The sequence below is a fragment of the Oncorhynchus masou genome, chromosome 28 (assembly GCF_036934945.1).
Source record: "Oncorhynchus masou masou isolate Uvic2021 chromosome 28, UVic_Omas_1.1, whole genome shotgun sequence".
NCBI lineage: Eukaryota > Metazoa > Chordata > Actinopteri > Salmoniformes > Salmonidae > Oncorhynchus > Oncorhynchus masou.
The window spans coordinates 73,119,276-73,139,794 of record NC_088239.1 but is presented as its reverse complement, the minus strand read 5'-3'; the positions used below and the strand labels follow the sequence as shown (position 1 = coordinate 73,139,794).

General features: G+C 44.9%; 1 protein-coding gene across 4 annotated transcripts in view; it reads right to left on the bottom strand.

Moving 5' to 3' along the window:
• Nucleotides 1-20,519, bottom strand: part of garnl3 (GTPase activating Rap/RanGAP domain like 3) — a 209,267-nt gene that overhangs the window by 187,872 nt on the left and 876 nt on the right. The window lies entirely within an intron of this gene.

Sequence of the window (20,519 nt, the reverse complement as noted above, 5' to 3'; positions counted from 1 at the left end):
GGGATTTAAAAGTTATATTCTTTAGAGAATCAGTGGGTGAATTGAAATGACCATGGAACAGATTCACAGATCCCAGACTGTAGCTTTAACCATTAGCGGAAATGCCAGAAGAAGGTTGGCGTTTATTGTCATGAGTGTTGTCCTGGAGGCAGAACTGAACGATTTCCATTTAGATATGCCAACTGAAAAAAAATAAGCTTTTTGGTCTTAATTTAAGGTTAGGATTTAGGGTTGGCAGTGTGGTTAGGTTAGGGTTAGTGTTATGTTCATGATCTTGTGATGTTTGGCTGTGCCAGCTGGTGTCCACTTCACAGAGCTGCCTCCAGAACAAGATTCATGACAAAAAAATGTTAACCTGCATGAAAGAGGCTAAATATGATTCACTTGAATAGTTACAGCATGTGACCCTGTTTCTATTGAATGAATCTCTGCTGCTGCCTCAATCTCTGCTGCTGCCTCAATCTCTGCTGCTGCCTCAATCTCTGCTGCTGCCTCAATCTCTGCTGCTGCCTCAATCTCTGCTGCTGCCTCAATCTCTGCTCCTGGTAGAAGCCGCATGTTGGCACAGGTATTAGGATCAGTTGACCCTCCCCTAATCCTAACCTTAATCATTAGTGGGTGGGAAGTGTCAAACTGAGTGTCTCGGGGCGATGTCCTCCATTTATCTCCTTACGTAAGGAAGAGTGATTCACTTGAATATGTCAGACTGTTTTTCAAAGTTGTTGAATGAGCGTCTTATTCTGCTGCATCTCTCGTCATCACTACTGCGTCTGTCCTGACATGCTGTGTCTGAAAACATTACAAGCCGTCAAATCCTTGCTTCCTCCGTCCTTGTTGCCTCCTTTCCTCCTTTCCCCTCTCAAAGCATGTTGAAGGAGAGGATTCAAGGCCCCTTCCTTGGATCTCCTCCTTCAATGAGGTTTAAGAGGAATTAATAAGGAAACAAGGAGGGAGGAAGAATTTGCCGGCTACTAATGTTTTCAGACACAGCCAAAGATTCCCCTCCATGTCCTACTGCATGTTATACTACTACCCCCTACTGGGCCCCTCCATGTCCTACTGCATGTTATACTACCCTCCCCATACTGGGCCCCTCCATGTCCTACATGTCCCCTCCATGTACTGCATGTTATACTACTACCTCCCCCTACCTGGGCCCCTCCATGTCCTACTGCATGTTATACTACCCTCCCCTACTGGGCCCCTCCATGTCCTACTGCATGTTATACTACTACCCCCTACTGGGCCCCTCCATGTCCTACTGCATGTTATACTACTACCCTCTACTGGGCCCCTGCATGTCCTACTGCATGTTATACTACTACCCCCTACTGGGCCCCTCCATGTCCTACTGCATGTTATACTACTACCCCCTACTGGGCCCCTCCATGTCCTACTGCATGTTATACTACTACCCCCTACTGGGCCCCTCCATGTCCTACTGCATGTTATACTACCCTCCCCTACTAGGCCCCTCCATGTCCTACTGCATGTTATACTACCCTCCCCTACTGGGCCCCTCCATGTCCTACTGCATGTTATACTACTACCCCCTACTGGGCCCCTCCATGTCCTACTGCATGTTATACTACCCTCCCCCCTACTGGTTATACTACCCCTCCATGTCCTACTGCATGTTATACTACTACTCCCCCCTACTACTGGGCCCCTCCATGTCCTACTGCATGTTATACTACCCTCCCCTACTGGGCCCCTCCATGTCCTACTGCATGTTATACTACTACCCCCTCTACTGGGCCCCTCCATGTCCTACTGCATGTTATACTACTACCCCTACTGGGCCCCTCCATGTCCTACTGCATGTTATACTACTACCCCCTACTGGGCCCCTCCATGTCCTACTGCATGTTATACTACTACCCTCTACTGGGCCCCTCCATGTCCTACTGCATGTTATACTACTACCTCTACTGGGCCCCTCCATGTCCTACTGCATGTTATACTACTACCCCCTACTGGGCCCCTCCATGTCCTACTGCATGTTATACTACTACCCCTACTGGGCCCCTCCATGTCCTACTGCATGTTATACTACTACCCCTACTGGGCCCCTCCATGTCCTACTGCATGTTATACTACTACCCCTACTGGGCCCCTCCATGTCCTACTGCATGTTATACTACAACCCCTCCATAGTCCATGTCCTACTGCATGTTATACTACACTGGGCCCCTCCAGCATGGATCCATGTCCTACTGCATGTTATACTACTACCCCCTAATCTGCACCCCTCCCCTACTGGGCCCCTCCATGTCCTACTGCATGTTATACTACTCCCCTGGGCCCCTCCATGTCCTACTGCATGTTATACACATCTCCATGTCCTACTGCATGTTATACTACTACCTCTACTGGGCCCCTCCATGTCCTACTGCATGTTATACTACTACCCCTACTGGGCCCCTCCATGTCCTACTGCATGTTATACTACTACCCTCTACTGGGCCCCTCCATGTCCTACTGCATGTTATACTACTACCTCTACTGGGCCCCTCCATGTCCTACTGCATGTTATACTACTACCCCCTACTGGGCATACATTAACACTACAACCCATAGTATGTGGTTCTGGTGAAAACAGCAGCCAGGATATTGCAAATCACCGCCATTCATTCCCATCCTTCCGCTGCCCTCTTGTGGCCACATCCTGTATCACTAATTTATCTGGAACATGAGAAGACGGCGATGAACCTCAGATGTAGGACAGGGAGTACTTATGTGTGTGTGTGTGTGTGTGTGTGTGGGTGGTAGGGCTACACAACAACAGATTCACATCAAAAGACACAGTGAGAGATGTATTTACTGTATGCGTATTTGTGAGACGGGAACAGCAGGAGATCACCTAGTGTGTGTGTGTGTGTGTGTGTGTGTGTGTGTGTGTGTGTGTGTGTGTGTGTGTGTGTGTGTGTGTGTGTGTGTGTGTGTGTGTGTGTGTGTGTGTGTGTGTGTGTGAGAGAGAGAGACAGGAACATGTCTAACAGTAGTAGTTGACCTAGGGGCCATCTGTCATCATTACACACCTGTAGGGAAGAACAGCAGGGAGGCCGGGCTGTCAGAGGGGCTGACGGATGGTGTGTGTGTGTGTGTGTGTAAATCCTGTCATTACATCATCATCCTATCAGGGTACTATGGTGAACATAAAGTTACTCCTCACATCTTCTTACACTCTTCCTATAAGGTCTAATAGATAAGGATTTCCTTCAAACTCTGTGTCAATTTATTTCATCACAAAATGAACAATTGTTATGGATACTTCAGCTAAGCCGTCCAATATTAGTAGCTACCTGTAGATTGGTAAGATATTGCTTTGGGTTTTCTAGGGCCTAAAAATCCCTATGACCACTGACTGTGCCTTAGCTATTTTCTTTCTTTCTTATTACGTTAGCAATTCCTTTTCTACTGAACGCTGCTCCTATTGTGCAGTATGATGGGGTGGGAGGCCTGGGGCAGTTTCCTTTGCTCAGTTATTGTAAGATAGACAACAACTCTCCACTTTAACTAGACCTAGAACTTTACAACCTCCTCCCAAATGTTCTGAAAATATATCCTTATCTGCTGGTTCTATTTTCTTTCTCTCTCACTCTTCCCCCCACTCTCTCTCTCTCTCTCTCTCTCTCTTTCTGCCTTTCTCTCCCTCTCTCGGCATCTCTGTCTCGCAGTCTCTCTCTCCTCTCTCTTTCTGCCTTTCTCTCCCTCTCTCGGCATCTCTGTCTCGCAGTCTCTCTCTCCTCTCTCTTTCTGCCTTTCTCTCCCTCTCTCGGCATCTCTGTCTCGCAGTCTCTCTCTCCTCTCTCTTTCTGCCTTTCTTCCCTCTGCATCTCTGTCTCGCAGTCTCTCTCTCCTCTCTCTTTCTGCCTTTCTCTCCCTCTCTCAGCATCTCTGTCTCGCAGTCTCTCTCTCCTCTCATCTTGTCTGCCTTTCTCTCCCTCTCTCGGCATCTCTGTCTCGCAGTCTCTCTCTCCTCTCTCTTTCTGCCTTTCTCTCCCTCTCTCGGCATCTCTGTCTCTCTCTCTCTCTTTCTGCCTTTCTCTCCCTCTCTCGGCATCTCTGTCTCACAGTCTCTCCTCTCTCTTTCTGCCTTTCTCTCCCTCTCTCGCATCTTGTCTCTCTCTCTCTCTCTCTTTCTGCCTCTCTGTCTCAGCATCTCTGTCTCTCTCTCTCTCTCTCTCTCTTTCTGCCTTTCTCTCCCTCTCTCGGCATCTCTGTCTCGCAGTCTCTCTCTCCTCTCTCTTTCTGCCTTTCTCTCCCTCTCTCGGCATCTCTGTCTCACAGTCTCTCTCTCTCTCCTCTCTCTTTCTGCCTTTCTCTCCCTCTCTCGGCATCTCTGTCTCGCAGTCTCTCTCTCCTCTCTCTTTCTGCCTTTCTCTCCCTCTCTCGGCATCTCTGTCTCACAGTCTCTCTCTCCTCTCTCTTTCCGTCTCTTGCACTCTCTGTCTAACCAAGTAGAATATTGTTTGTCAGACTTACCTAGAAACCACAAGGCAAATAACCTCTATTGGAGAGCAGTAACCCTCCCTCCCTGTGCACCAATACCTTTTAGTTGAGAGAGATGGCTTTTATTCATTACGGCATGCAATGTGAAACGTTATAAAACATTTAGCTATGGAATGCGGCTATGAGCGTTTCTTAGCGGACAAGTCCAAGTAGTCCCTCCCTGTTTCAGTCAGTTTTCTTCTGTTTGGTGCCTAATGTATACAACCGTGGTATCACTTTCTTGTGCTTTCATATTGAAAAACAGTCATCTCTGGTGTAGGGTTTGGAGTTCTCTGCTGTCTCTACTCTACTGTAACAAGTCATGAAGATTGAGGCAAGTCAACATCATAATCTTGCCACTGGCGTCTGATCTTTCTTTCATTCATTCAGCCAAGTGACTTCAATCTGTTCTCTCTCACACTCACAAATATGATAAACACACTATATACACACTCAAACAAACACTTATACACAAACACACACACACTTCTTAAGTCACCTCACAAAACAAGAGAGGTCAAAATGGGATGTTTATATAACTGTTGAAAGACAAAAACACACCCAGCCTTCGTTCCTCCTCTCCTTGCATGTGGCTTGTGGCTGTACTCAAACCCCCTGAGTCTCAACCAATGCCCTGTGAAAGTACAACTCCTTCCATACACGCACGCTGGGCCCTTTCCAGCAGTACGCTATAACGGAAAACGCTTTCCAGAGCCAATCTTCCCAGAGCTGTGTGTGCTACACACACACACACACACACACACACACATTAACACATATGCACACACACAGGCACGGACACACGGATGCATACACACACACAAACACACATACATGTGCTGTAATATGTAGGTATGTGGCTTTAAGCCATAAATGGATCCAGATGGGGCTTGAATAAGCAAGATGTTTACATAGAGACTGCTTTAATCATTAGAGGGCTGTAATTAAGAGAGGGCTGTAATCAAGAGAGACGTCTGAATTCAAGAGGGCTGCAATCAAGAGAGACATCTGTAATCAAGAGAGACATCTGTAATCAAGAGAGACAGACGTCTGTAATCAGGAGGGCTGTAATCAAGAGAGACGTCAGTAATCAAGAGGGCTGTAATCAAGAGAGATGTCTGTAATCAAGAGGGCTGTAATCAAGAGAGACGTCTGTAATCAAGAGAGACGTCTGTAATCAAGAGAGACGTCTGTAATCAAGAGAGACGTCTGTAATCAAGAGAGACGTCTGTAATCAAGAGAGACGTCTGTAATCAAGAGAGACGTCTGTAATCAAGAGAGACGTCTGTAATCAAGAGAGACATCTGTAATCAAGAGGGCTGTAATTAAAAGAGACGTGGTGACTGCTGGGCTGTATTGACTGGTGGGCTGTATTGACTGGTGGGCTGTATTGACTGGTACGTTGTATTGACTGGCGGGCTGTATTGACTGGCGGGCTGTATTGACTGTGTATTGACTGGCGGGCTGTATTGACTGGCGGGCTGTATTGACTGGTGGGTTGCATTGACTGGCGGGCTGTATTGACTGGCGGGCTGTATTGACTGGTGGGTTGTATTGACTGGCGGGCAGTATTGACTGGCGGGCTGTATTGACTGGCGGGCTGTATTGACTGGCGGGCTGTATTGACTGGTGGGCAGTATTGACTGGCGGGCTGTATTGACTGGCGGGCTGTATTGACTGGTGGGTTGTATTGACTGGCGGGCAGTATTGACTGGTGGGTTGTATTGACTGGCGGGCTGTATTGACTGGCGGGCTGTATTGACTGGCGGGCTGTATTGACTGGTGGGCAGTATTGACTGGCGGGCTGTATTGGCTGGTGGGCTGTATTGACTGGCGGGCAGTATTGACTGGTGGGCTGTATTGACTGGCGGGCAGTATTGACTGGCGGGCAGTATTGACTGGCGGGCAGTATTGACTGGTGGGTTGTATTGACTGGCGGGCTGTATGGATGGATGGGGCCACAGTGTCTCCTGACCCCTCCTGTCTCAGCCTCCAGTATTTATGCAGCAGTAGTTTATGTGTCGGGGGGCTAGGGTCAGTTTGTTATATCTGGAGTACTTCTCCTGTCCTATTCGGTGTCCTGTGTGAATCTAAGTGTGCGTTCTCTAATTCTCTCCTTCTCTCTTTCTTTCTCTCTCTCGGAGGACCTGAGCCCTAGGACCATGCCCCAGGACTACCTGACATGATGACTCCTTGCTGTCCCCAGTCCACCTGGCCGTGCTGCTGCTCCAGTTTCAACTGTTCTGCCTTATTATTATTCGACCATGCTGGTCATTTATGAACATTTGAACATCTTGGCCATGTTCTGTTATAATCTCCACCCGGCACAGCCAGAAGAGGCTGGCCACCCCACATAGCCTGGTTCCTCTCTAGGTTTCTTCCTAGGGAGTTTTTCCTAGCCACCGTGCTTCTACACCTGCATTGCTTGCTGTTTGGGGTTTTAGGCTGGGTTTCTGTACAGCACTTTGAGATATCAGCTGATGTACGGAGGGCTATATAAATACATTTGATTTGATTTGATATTGACTGGCGGGCTGTATTGACTGGCGGGCTGTATTGACTGGCGGGCTGTATTGACTTGCGGGCTGTATTGACTGGCGGGCTGTATTGACTGGTGGGCTGGTGGGCTGTATTGACTGGTGGGCTGTATTGACTGGTGGGTTGTATTGACTGGTGGGTTGTATTGCCTGGTGGGCTGTATTGACTGGTGGGCTGTATTGACTGGTGGGCTGTTTCTGCTGAAGACACACATGGCAGTGATTATGGTCCCGTGTTTATCTGAGCTCAGTGAGCCCTCTCTGGGGCTGACTTATCCCAAATTACAACCTATATAGTGCACTACTTTTGACTAGAGCCTAATTTTACCAGGTAAGTACAGCAACGAGAGGAAGGGGGATGAATGAGCCAACTGGAAGCTGGGGATGATTAGGTGGCCATGATGGTATGAGGGACAGATTGGGAATTTATCCAAGAGAACATGTCAGAGTCAAAGGCTAAAGATACACACTCAAACACACACAAATACAAAAGCATGTACGTGCACCAGAGGATGCTGGTAGGAGCTATAGGAGGATGGGCTCATTGTAATGGCTGGGATGGAATTAATGGAACGGAGTCTAACATGTGGTTTCCATATATTTGATGTGTTTTATACCATTCCATTCATTTCATTCCAGCCATTACAATGAGCCTGTCCTCCAATAGCTCCTCCCACCAGCCTCCTCTGCTGTGCTCGCACACACTGGCAGACACAGACACACACACCCCTCACATGGGTGAATTCAGGTACAGTATCAAATATCATGCAAACATGAAACTCAAACCACTTACACAAACACAGAGCTGTCAAATATAGTGATGCTCTGCTCTGTAATATGGAACACTTTCCATCCATTACACACACACACACACACACACACACACACACACACACACACACACACACACACACACACACTTCCCCTTTCTCTGTCTGTCTACTATATGATGCAGTTTCCCACTAGAGCAGCAATATAAACACAATGACAGATTGCGAGTCAGAGAGCTGTCACAACACCCCATCATACCTCCTCCCATCGGAGGTCACGACATGCTCACACAGGCAAGACCCCACAGGCGCAGCCAATCAGAGACACTCTTACCGACAGGGTCACAGCATGTCTGGGAAACTGCGTTTGTGCACTCCCTCTGAAACTACCTGTCATCTTTCTGACTGGGAAAGTTCATAACATTACTCTCACCAACATGTTTTACTCAGGAGCACGCGTGAACGGGATTTGAACATCGGAAAGTAAATGTTCCAATAATTCCGATGATCAGATGATTCAACCCCATCTGGATCCAGTCTTCTGACTGTTTTTCTGGCTGTTTTGTTCTCAACCCAACATGCTGTCACAAGTGAGAGTGGATTCCCCTGTACTGCACTGTGGTTGGTTACACAACACTGTTTGGCAGCTGGACAGATTTATATAGACATAGATAATGTTTCAAAGTAAATCAATTTTAATGAAACCTCTCTCTGATGATATTGTGGGAGGAGAGAGAGAGAGAGAGAGAGAAGAGTTTCAGTAGGATGTACTGGTCAAAATGACAGAATATGTTTTCACTGCTTAATCATTTCTATCTGTCCACATATTGCGAAAAGAGATGACATGGTATTCCTGCATGACTCCGTCCATACACGGACAAGGAATATACTGTGATTCTCATAAGATGAAACACCTGTGTCATGTTCATTAGACAACAGTTGGAAAAAAAATACTAAAACAGGGAGGGACTACCTGGACAACCGCTTAGCGTAGCAAAGCATTTTAAAACGTTTTCCATTCTGTGCCCTAATGTGTGCCCCCAGGATACACTAAATTGATGTGGTGAAAGTCTGAGACATAGGGGATCAATAAGGAAAACATTTTGGAGTTAATTTAAGGAAAGGTATGTTAGGCAGCTGGTGTTACCAGAGCACTATAAGGAGATTAACACATTTCTCGTCTGCTGAGTGCCAGGAAATATGCAGATATGTGAATCAATAGAGCAAGGTGTTAGGGGATTGGATCATCTCACCCAGGTGTGACTCAGTGTGTCAAGCTGACCTCACAGACCTAACACACAGAAAAAGCCTTATTACTGAGTAGGGCTGGGCAATAAATCAATATCAATAATTAGGTAATTACTTCCCTCAATAACGATATAAAAACATATAGATTCATTTTCGATAATGTCAACATAGAATAATTAGGTACAGCAGTCCATTCTGACACAGCAGGAACGTGCGGAGAAGTGACAATATGCACTAAAAACCATTTAAAACCTCGAGTGATGGAGTAGCCACTGTTAACCATGAAAAATGAGTGATGTAGGTGAAAACAGTGGCAGTGATAGCCATGGAAAGGAGCCGCTTTCAACGAATACATTTTTAAACTGTTTCAGTAATTTGGAAGTGGTTTGGCTTCTTGAAGTCCGACAAAGAGCAGAGCAATGTTCGGTGCAAATTGTGCCGTAGACAGGTGGCTACGAAGTCTGGTAATACGACAGACCTTGTTCAACATCTGAAGCAAAATCACTCTTTGGAACATGCAGGAAGTTTGAGATTGCGCCACGGTATTGATAAAAGCCCCTCAAGCTCCAGCCAATCTAGGGATGTTTGCCCAAAGCAGTCAACACTGACATCGCTTATGCCATACAGGCAAACATCAAAAAGACGTCACAAATGCTGATATGCATTGCTAACGACATGCTACCAATTAGCACAGTCAAAAAGGAAGGTTTCAAGAGGGTTATCAATTTCATTGACCCCAGGTACGTGCTCCCTGGCCACAAACATGGAACATTTTCCTTAATGTCATGTGTAGCTCACATCATTTACAGTTTTTCTCAGTCGCTTTGGTGCATTTCTTAGATCAAAAGTGCAATTCTTGATACTGCTTGTACAAATTCCAAATCATCTAGTCACTTGTGCACATCATTAAAGCAATTTCTTATTCCTTTGAACAAATTGCATTTGATAATGTACAAGTGTCAGCTTTTTTCCACATTGTCAATTGCTCATGTCATGTTGATCAAAATATAGTAGATGGTTCTCTGTTGAATAGTCTTACCCCTCAAAACATCTAGGTATTAGTTCCTTGCATAAGCCATTACATGCAAAACTGTTGAACTATTTGTCATAAACTGTCAAGCATAGTTTTACACATTTCTATTAGACCTTTTGTACAAAAACGTGAATTGATGAATCGTGCAGGTGAAATTGACCCTCACTCATGAAGGAACGTAAAGTGTTAGTTCAACCAACAATCAACCAGTTGTCTAAATTGCTCAAAGGTGCATCTCATGAAGAATCAATTGGCAAGCATATATAGACAGACCACAACACAGAGTTGCAATTTTCCAATAATGGATGGACCAGGAAACGAACAGGGTCAACAGCCAAGAGGAGGAAGAAGAGGAGCAAGGATGTGTGGTGGAAGGCAAAACAGAGGAAGAGGCAGAAGAGGACATAGGCGCATGTCTGATGACATAAGGGCCACTATTGTAGACCATGTTGTCAATCATGGCCTTACAATGGCTGAGGCGGGTCGAAGGGTGCAGCTGAATATTGGGAGATCAACCGTGTCCTCAATAGTTCAAACGTTTCAAAGAGAGAACAGGTATGTCCACCAATGTACAGTGCACTGTTACTGTATATAAGCAGTATACTGTATACTTCCTACAATGCTTCATATTACAGTAGTCCACTTGTATTTCACAGCATACAGAAATATACTCTATACAGATACATACTGCACCTTACATGCACCCACCTGTATGTTTTACAGTAAAATGTGTGTTCGCATAGTTTTTCTCTATGTGAAAGTGTGCGATGCATCACGGCATTTTTCCCCACATAGGACTGCAAGAGTACCTCAAACCGGTGGCAGAGGACGCCTTTTCACACCTCAACAGGAGGAGGCTATTTGCACCATGGTCCGAGCAAACAATGTCATGAGACTCAGGGAAATACAAAGGACCATTATAGAAGACAATGATGTCTTTGAAAACATCCATACGGTTAGCATCTCAACCATCGACAGGGTGCTGCATAGAAACCAGATGAGTATGAAACAGCTGTACCGTGTACCATTCCAAAGGAATGAGGACAGAGTTAAGGAGCTACGGTACCAGTATGTACGGGTAAAACATATATCTATGTAACTACTTTACAGCAACATTTTATAGTAATACATAGTACAGTAAGCATAAACTGCACACATTTCCATTGCTGTGTAAGGAACATGCAATATATGTACATTTTATGTCACTCTTCCTTACCAAAACAAATTCAACTGTGTGTTCTGGGATATAGTGTATAATGGAGTTGGAATCAAGTGAACCCTCTCACAACTTTGTATACGTGGATGAGGCTGGCTTCAACCTGACCAAATGCAGAAGGTGGGGTCGGAGTATCATCGGTCACGGAGCTACTGTGGATTTGCCAGGCCAACGGGGAGGAAATATCACCATGTGTGCTGCTATTTTGGAGCATGGTGTCCTAACCCATATCCCCCTTATAGGGCCATACAACACCCAGCATCTACTCAACATTTTAGAGACTCTCTACAGGGCTCTCATCCCTGATGATGAGAGGGGTCTGTTTAGAGAGGATTTGCCAAAGTATGTGGTCATTTGTGATAATGTGGGTTTCCATCGATCAAACATCATAAGGAAATGGTTTGTGACCCACCCGAGGGTGCTCATAGAATTCCTCCCACCTTATTCACCATTCCTTAACGCAATTGAGGAGTTCTTTTCAGCATGGATGTGGAAGGTGTACGATCGTCAGCCACACACACATATGACCCTGCTGGCTGCAATGGATGCAGCATGTGAGGACATCACAGTAGACGCCTGCAGTGGATGGATAAGGCATTCCAAAAGATTCTTTCCATGTTGCATTGGAAGGGAAAATATCCGGTGTGATGTGGATGAGAATATGTGGGCCGACAGACAGGAACGTCTGGATGTGTAGAGACAGCACAACAGTGCTGCGGGCAAAGTAGTGACTTAGGGGTGGTTTCCTGTGTTTCTTTCTAATTTAGTTTTTTCCCTTTGTGCCCCTTGGGTTGTCCAGTCTCTTTCAATCAATAACCCACATACAGTAATATGTAAATAGTACTGTTGAAATTGATATATGCCATAGAAGTGCAGCCTTGCACGTTTTCAATACAGTAACTGTCATCCAAACTGTAGCCAGGTAATCAGGTAATACTGTCAAAGTACACAGTTACATTGACAACATGCCTAAACATTTTGACGACCTTGTTCGTGAACAATGACTCAATGACTTATCATTCTGATGACACTGACATGATCATTGGCATGAATATTTACTTTTCAGAGATGTACTAAGGATTTTTAGTGACTGACTAGCTTTAGAAACATATCTATTGTATATTGCAGTTTGTACAAATAGTTCTGAGAAATGCACTTATTATTTTGCACATGTTACGGATGATGTGAAAAATGCACCAAAGCGACTGAGAAAAACTGTAAAAAAATCTAACCTTTATTTAACTAGGCAAGTGTCATGACTGTCCTGCTCGGCTCAGGTTACCGGGGATCACAATCCTACAGAGAGATCTCTCACACCCACCAGAGGAGAAGAGATCGAGGGGTATGAAGATGGTGGTAATGACAATAAATGGACTTTGGGACAATGGGTTTCGTCAGCCACAATGGTGGTAATGACAATAAATGGACTTTGGGACAATGGCTTTCGTCAGCCACAAAATTAATGTCATTTTTGTTTTGTTATTAAAAGTTAAAGGACGACGTTATAACGAAAACAGTGTACATTTAAGAGTTGTCCTAGTATATGTTTTATTTATACATTTATTTATACATTGTACGATGGGTGGAAAATGTCCAAATCAAAGAGAATGTTTTGGTAAAGATGAAATGTGAAGTTTGTTGTCTAAATTGGATCTGGGTGAAATCCAGACCTTGCCTCGTAACTTGATACGCCCAGAGAATTGCCCTAAAGGTGGTTACGCCCACTTCTGACCCGAGGGTATAAGACATGTGAGTTAAAAATTTACATGTGAGGCTAAGTGACCCGAGCTGCAGCCAAGGTCTGAGTAGTCAACAAACCCAAAACGTAACACGAGGTTGAAGACAAAGGAATCTTCTTCTATCCATGCTACGGGTGAGTCGTCAACAAACCCAAAACGTAACACGAGGTTGAAGACAAAGGAACCTTCTTCTATCCATGCTACGGGTGAGTAGTCAACAAACCCAAAACGTAACACGAGGTTGAAGACAAAGGAACCTTCCTCTATCCATGCTACGGGTGAGTAGTCAACAAACCCAAAACGTAACACGAGGTTGAAGACAAAGGAACCTTCTTCTATCCATGCTACGGGTGAGTAGTCAACAAACCCAAAACGTAACACGAGGTTGAAGACAAAGGAACCTTCCTCTATCCATGCTACGGGTGAGTCGTCAACAAACCCAAAACGTAACACGAGGTTGAAGACAAAGGAACCTTCCTCTATCCATGCTACGGGTGAGTCGTCAACAAACCCAAAACGTAACACGAGGTTGAAGACAAAGGAACCTTCCTCTATCCATGCTACGGGTGAGTAGTCAACAAACCCAAAACGTAACACGAGGTTGAAGACAAAGGAACCTTCCTCTATCCATGCTACGGGTGAGTAGTCAACAAACCCAAAACGTAACACGAGGTTGAAGACAAAGGAACCTTCCTCTATCCATGCTACGGGTGAGTAGTCAACAAACCCAAAACGTAACACGAGGTTGAAGACAAAGGAACCTTCCTCTATCCATGCTACGGGTGAGTAGTCAACAAACCCAAAACGTAACACGAGGTTGAAGACAAAGGAACCTTCCTCTATCCATGCTACGGGTGAGTCGTCAACAAACCCAAAATGTAACACGAGGTTGAAGACAAAGGAATCTTCTTCTATCCATGCTACGGGTGAGTCGTCAACAAACCCAAAACGTAACACGAGGTTGAAGACAAAGGAATCTTCTTCTATCCATGCTACGGGTGAGTAGTCAACAAACCCAAAACGTAACACGAGGTTGAAGACAAAGGAATCTTCTTCTATCCATGCTACGGGTGAGTCGTCAACAAACCCAAAACGTAACACGAGGTTGAAGACAAAGGAACCGTCTTCTAACCATGCTACGGGTGAGTCGCTGTGTCTAAGAGGGTGAATTTAGAACCGGCCACCCGGTCACCACTCTTCATTGAATCCTGTATCTACACTGCTTTCATTCCTACGCTGTGAGCCCTGAGCTACATGCTGGCTGTCCTCAGAAGACCCCTTTCAGAACAATGGCGAGGAAACAGACACTAATACAAAGGACACTGACATCGTGAGGACAATCAGAGTGCGCCATCCGAGAAGCCGAAAACCCCATCGGAGACCTTCAACACGTAATTACATCATTATATTCTGACACATAAGAGCGGCAGTTCGGGACAAGGATAGGGTTAAAATAAGCATAGCTGACAAATGCACCCAAATGTATATTTCTCTCTTGTACTTTCTCTTTTTCTCTCTCTTTTAAAATCCCCATTTTGGGTAACACACGTCATAATGTGTTGGCCCGTTGTACTAAATTCTAATCAATAGCCTAAACTGTGTTTTTGTGTATCTTATATTATCATTTTAGCTTGTTAGTAAATAAATAATCAACTAAAATTGGTGTGGTACGGACTCATTGGTGAGACCCGGGTTTGTGCAGATTCCCGGATTATGCGACGTTCAGAATGAGACTGTAGAGGAAATTGATTAATTAGAGACTGTTGTAAAATCGATATTCTGATATTCTTTGAGTTGATTTGGGAAATAGAAACTCAATAAAACCACATTTACCATGGTGTCCCAGGTTAATGAGTGAATAATTGCCTGATTCATTTAATCACACAATTATAAACCACTAATCATTCAGTGAGCAGCAGTCGCCACATTAACCAATACAACGTCACGACACAAGTCAGTTAAGAACAACTTCTTACTTACAATGATGGCCTATTGAGTAACAGTGGGTTAACTGTCTTGTACAGGGGTAGAACAACAGATTTCTAACTTGTCAGCTCGGAGATTCAATCTAGCAACCTTTCGGTTACTGGCCCAACGGTTTGTTCAGGCATTCTTGAGTCTGAAGCAGATATGCACCTTTAAAAAATGATTTGATTAATATTGTGCTTATTATCGTTATTGAATGAAAAAAATATATAGATATCGTGATAATTTATTTGCCATATCACCCAGCCCTATTACTCAGTGCTACTGACTGGCTGATAATATGGGAAAATGGTACTGAGCTGACTGCATAGACTAACACAGGAAATAGCAGTTTTGATGGAGGTGTGGTAACATATTTTCTATTGGCTGTATGGAAGTATTCAACAAGCAATTGTGAAATGGTGGTTGACTCTAGCTAGTAATATCCTTTCATTATCCCTTTTCAGAAAAATGTGTAACTCCATGATGTATAGACCTTTACTGGTTGGTTTTAGTGCAGGTGGCTAATGCAGGAACAGTCTGTCGTCCCCCAGGCTATCAATATGTAGCTCATCTCTTCCTCTCTCAGGCTTCTGATAGTCTGATTATGTATTAATGTCAACATCAACACAGTAGGCTATTACAGGGACAGATTGGCACACTAATCTAACCGTAGTGTGTGTGTGTGTGTGTGTCAGGGCTGTGATGATGGGTCAGTAATCTGAGGTCAGGGGCATCTGATCACCCTGAGGGGAGCAGTCCAGTCTAGCTGTCCCTCTATTAGTGTCATATCACACAGGGGTCACAGAGCCCCCCCACCCCCCCACACACACACAGAGCCCCTCCTCCCACACACACAGAGAGAGCCCCTCCCCACACACAGAGAGAGCTCCTCCCCACACACAGGGAGAGCTCCTCCCCCCACACACACACACACACACACACAGAGAGCCCCCCCCCCCTCCCACACAGAGATAGCCCCTCCCCACACACAGAGATAGCCCCTCCCCACACACAGAGATAGCCCCTCCCACACACACAGAGAGCCCCTCCCCACACACACAGAGAGCCCCTCCCCACACGCAGACAGGGAGCCCCCCCACACACAGAGAGAGCCCCTCCCCACACACCTCCCCCACACGAGACAAAGCCCCTCCCCACACGCAGACAGAGAGCCCCTCCCCACACGCAGACAGAGAGCCCCTCCCCACACGCAGACAGAGGCCTCCCCCCACACGCAGACAAAGAGCCCCTCCCCCACGCAGACAGAGAGCCCCTCCCCACACGCAGACAGAGAGCCCCTCCCCACACGCAGACAGAGAGCCCCTCCCCACACGCAGACAGAGAGCCCCTCCCCACACGCACACAGAGAGCCCCTCCCCACACACACACAGAGAGCCCCTCCCCACACACACACAGAGAGCCCCTCCCCACACACACACAGAGAGCCCCTCCCCACACGCAGACAGAGAGCCCCCCCCCCCACACACACACATCTTCTGGAGTGTGTCCATGTGTAGGTCTGTGGTAGTTGAATTGAAGCAGGAGGGTTGTGTCATGGGTTATTTTTATCACACTGAGGGGAATAGGCCCCTGACTGCCTCTTCTCAGCAGACAGCCGAGACTAGACTGGCTCGAACATCTGGGGGAGACATCTTGGGAACAGACCTGGGTTCAAATACTACTGGAAATCATTTCAAATACATTAGCTGTGTTTGATTGAGCTTGCCATGCAAAATTGAACCAATAAAATAGTCTGAAAAGTTTAAACCCCACCCATTTGGCACTTGAGGCAGACTAAAGTACTGTAAACCCTGAAAGTATTTGAAAGATTTAATATAGTTTGAACCCTGGTCTGCAAGAGAAGTAGTTCTGGAGTAGATTCCTCTCAAAGGCTTTGGGGATGTCTCCAAATGGGATTTTAATGCTTCAACATCTGAATTATTTAAAAGAGTAAAGCCAAGCTGTTATTGGATGCTGTTAACACAGCGAGGGAAGCAAGATATGATTTGCTTCAACCAGCTATAAATTAACCAGAGACAATCTGTCAATAAAGCAAGCCAAACTACATAATCTGTCAATAAAGCAAGCCAAGCTACATAATCTGTCAATAAAGCAAGCCAAATTACATAATCTGTCAGTAAAGCAAGCCAAATTACATAATCTGTCAATAAAGCAAGTCAAATTACATAATCTGTCAATAAAGCAAGTCAAATTACATAATCTGTCAATAAATCAAGCCAAGTTACATAATCTGTCAATAAAGCAAGCCAAGCTACATAATCTGTCAATAAAGCTAGCCAAATGACATAATCTGTCAATAAAGCAAGCCAAATGACATAATCTGTCAATAAATCAAGCCAAGCTACATAATCTGTCAATAAAGCAAGCCAAATTACATAATCTGTCAATAAAGCAAGCCAAACTACATAATCTGTCAATAAAGCAAGCCAAACTACATAATCTGTCAATAAAGCAAGCCAAATTACATAATCTGTCAATAAAGCAAGCCAAGCTACATAATCTGTCAATAAAGCAAGCCAAGCTACATATCAACCATGCAGCCTATACTGTGTGTTGTCTGAATGTCACGTGTGTGTGTTTGTGAGTGTTGGTCCATCTGCCCGTTTGGATGCAGTATTTGCTGGCCGTTCAGCACAAGTGTGTCTTGCTCGCTCTCTTTCTGTCCTTGTTAGCCTGGCTATTTGTCTGGCTTGGAGTCTGTGTGTGTGTGTGCGTGTGTGTACGCAGGCTGTGTGTGCAAGCGTGTGTGTGGGTGCGTGCGTGCGTGGATTCAAGAGCACACAGACAAACTCCACATGGACAAAATCTGTTGATCTCAAGGTATCTTGAGGGTCCTTGTGAGACATCGGGAAAAAAATGACAAAATATTTCAGCACATAAGAGCCCCAGTCTGGGGCCCAGGGTCTCTTCTGATCGTCTTTAATTACCTCTGGTCTGAGAGGGACTATTTCACAGGTCTCTACAATCTCGCACTGCGTTCTGAGCAGAGTATGAACACTCTCTCTGAGTACACACACACTCTCTCTGAGTACAGAGAATAAATCAACTTATACGAAGAAGGCTGTAATTTGAAAGTAAGTGCTTCACAGAGAGCTGTGCCCATTGCGCCCACACACCATTGCTTATGCATGCTTCTATTCTGAAAGTGCGACCCACCCACAGAAGACCTCCGACACTTCGAACATGTCTACAGACACACGCACACGACTCAGAGAAAAACAAGAATGCACTAAAGTCGTTTATACAAATATACAGGACCAATCAAACACTTGGACACACCTACTCATTCAAGGGTTATTTTATTTTAACTATTTTTTACAATCTAGAATAATAGTTAAGACATAAAAACTATGAAATAACACATATTGAATCATGTAGTAATAAAATAATTTTTTAAGTGTTAAATTAATCAATATATATATTGATTTTAGAGTTTTCAAAGTAGCCACCCTTTGCCTTGATGACAGCCTTGCACACTCTTGGCATTCTCTCAACCAGCTTCATGAGGAATGCTTTTCCAACAGTCTTGAAGGACTTCTCACATATGTTGAGCACTGGTTGGCACCTGTTGAAAAACAAATGATAGTCCCACTAAGCGCAAACCAGAGTGGATGGCGTATCGCTGTAGAATGCTGTGGTAGCCATGCTGGTTAAGTGTGCCTTGAATTCTAATTAAATCAACAGTGTCACCACCAAAGCACTCGCACACCACCTCCTCCATGCTTCACGGTGGGAACCACACATGGAGATCATCTGTTCATCTACTCTGCTTCTCACAAAGACACACCAGTCAGATGTCCATTGCTTGCATTTCTCGGCCCAAGCAAGTCTCTTATTATTGGTGTCCTTTAGTAGTGGTTTCTTTGCAGCAATTCGACTATGAAGGCCTGATTCACACAGTCTCCTCTGAACAATTGATGTTGAGATGTGTCTGTTACTTGAACTCTGTGAAGCATTTATTTGGGCTGCAATTTCTGAGGCTGGTAACTTTAATGAATTATCCTCTACAGCAGAGGTAACTCTGGGTCTTCCTTTTCTGTGGCGGTTCTCACGAGAGCCAGTGAAGAAACTTTCAAAGTCCTTGAAATTTTCCAGATTGACTGACCTTCATGTCTTAAAGTAGTGATGGACTGTGGTTTATCTTTGCTTATTTGAGCTGTTATTTCCATAATATGGACTTGGTTTTTTACAAATAGGGATTTGTTCTGTTTACCTGTTCTGTATGCTCAAACACATTAAGGAAAGAAATACCACAAATTAACTTAACAAGCCACACCTGTTAATTGAAATGCATTCCAGGTGACTACCTCGTGAAGCTGGTTGAGAGAATGCCAAGAGTGTGCAAAGCTGTCATCAAGGCAAAGGGTGGCCACTGAAGAATCTGAAATATATTTTGATTTATTTAACACTTTTTTGGCTACTACATGATTCCATATGTGTTATTTCATAGTTGTGATGGCTTCACTAGTATTCTACAATGTAGAAAGCAGTAAAAATAAAGAAAAACCCTGGAATGAGTAGGTGTGTCCAAACTTTTGATTGATATGTGTAGATAGATAGGGAAAAACAAAAGGTCACACATTTACATATAAAATAAGGTATGCAATTAAAATATTTATCTGAATTAAAGTTTTGGCAACAGTGCAGAGGATATAAAACGTAAACATGACCTTATGTCACAGACATGGACACTGAACATCGATTTTTAACACACCTGTTTTCTGTCTATCCAATACATGCTGCTGAGGCCAGGACAGCATAAATATTAGTCTAAACCACAAAATACCATTGACAATATGTCTGTTAGTCGTAAATGAGTTATGTACACCATCAAAACCTGATTATATTAGGCTATGTACTGTGTGGGGGACGGATAAATTGACCATGTAATCAAATGTATTTGACAGACTTCTGATCATTACCATGGCTGACAGTGAGGAAGGGAGTTATGGGTGCCATCTAGCGACGAGACCGGGGAGTGAACTTGACAATAAGTGAACGTGAGTGAGTGTTAGACTATAAATAAGACCAGAATTCCTCTACTCCACAGTTGAAGATCAACGGTGTGCATTTCTGTCCAGTGTAGATACATGTACCATATGCATATTGTGCGCTACATACTGTGGGTAACGGTATGTAGCCTACAGTCTGGTATTACCAACTAGCAGGCGAAGAGAACACTTGACATTTTCTTCGCCCCCCGCTACCTTTGATGCGCAAGACAGCAGACAGACAGTCTATGACCGGGGCTAGTTGCAGCTCTAAGAACCCCCTGCGTGGACGAGCGGTGGACTCCCGAGTGGAGAGAGTCCCTCCGGGTGTGCACAGCATACAACTCGCCCGGTCATGCTGTGCTTGTCGGTGCCCTCCACGTGGGAGCACCTCGAATTAACTGATAATAGTCTGATCTGTGCGCCTCTCCGATCGACGAACCACACACAGAGCGCATGGATTACTGCTGTGGGCTAATATATAACATTGATAACAGTGCAC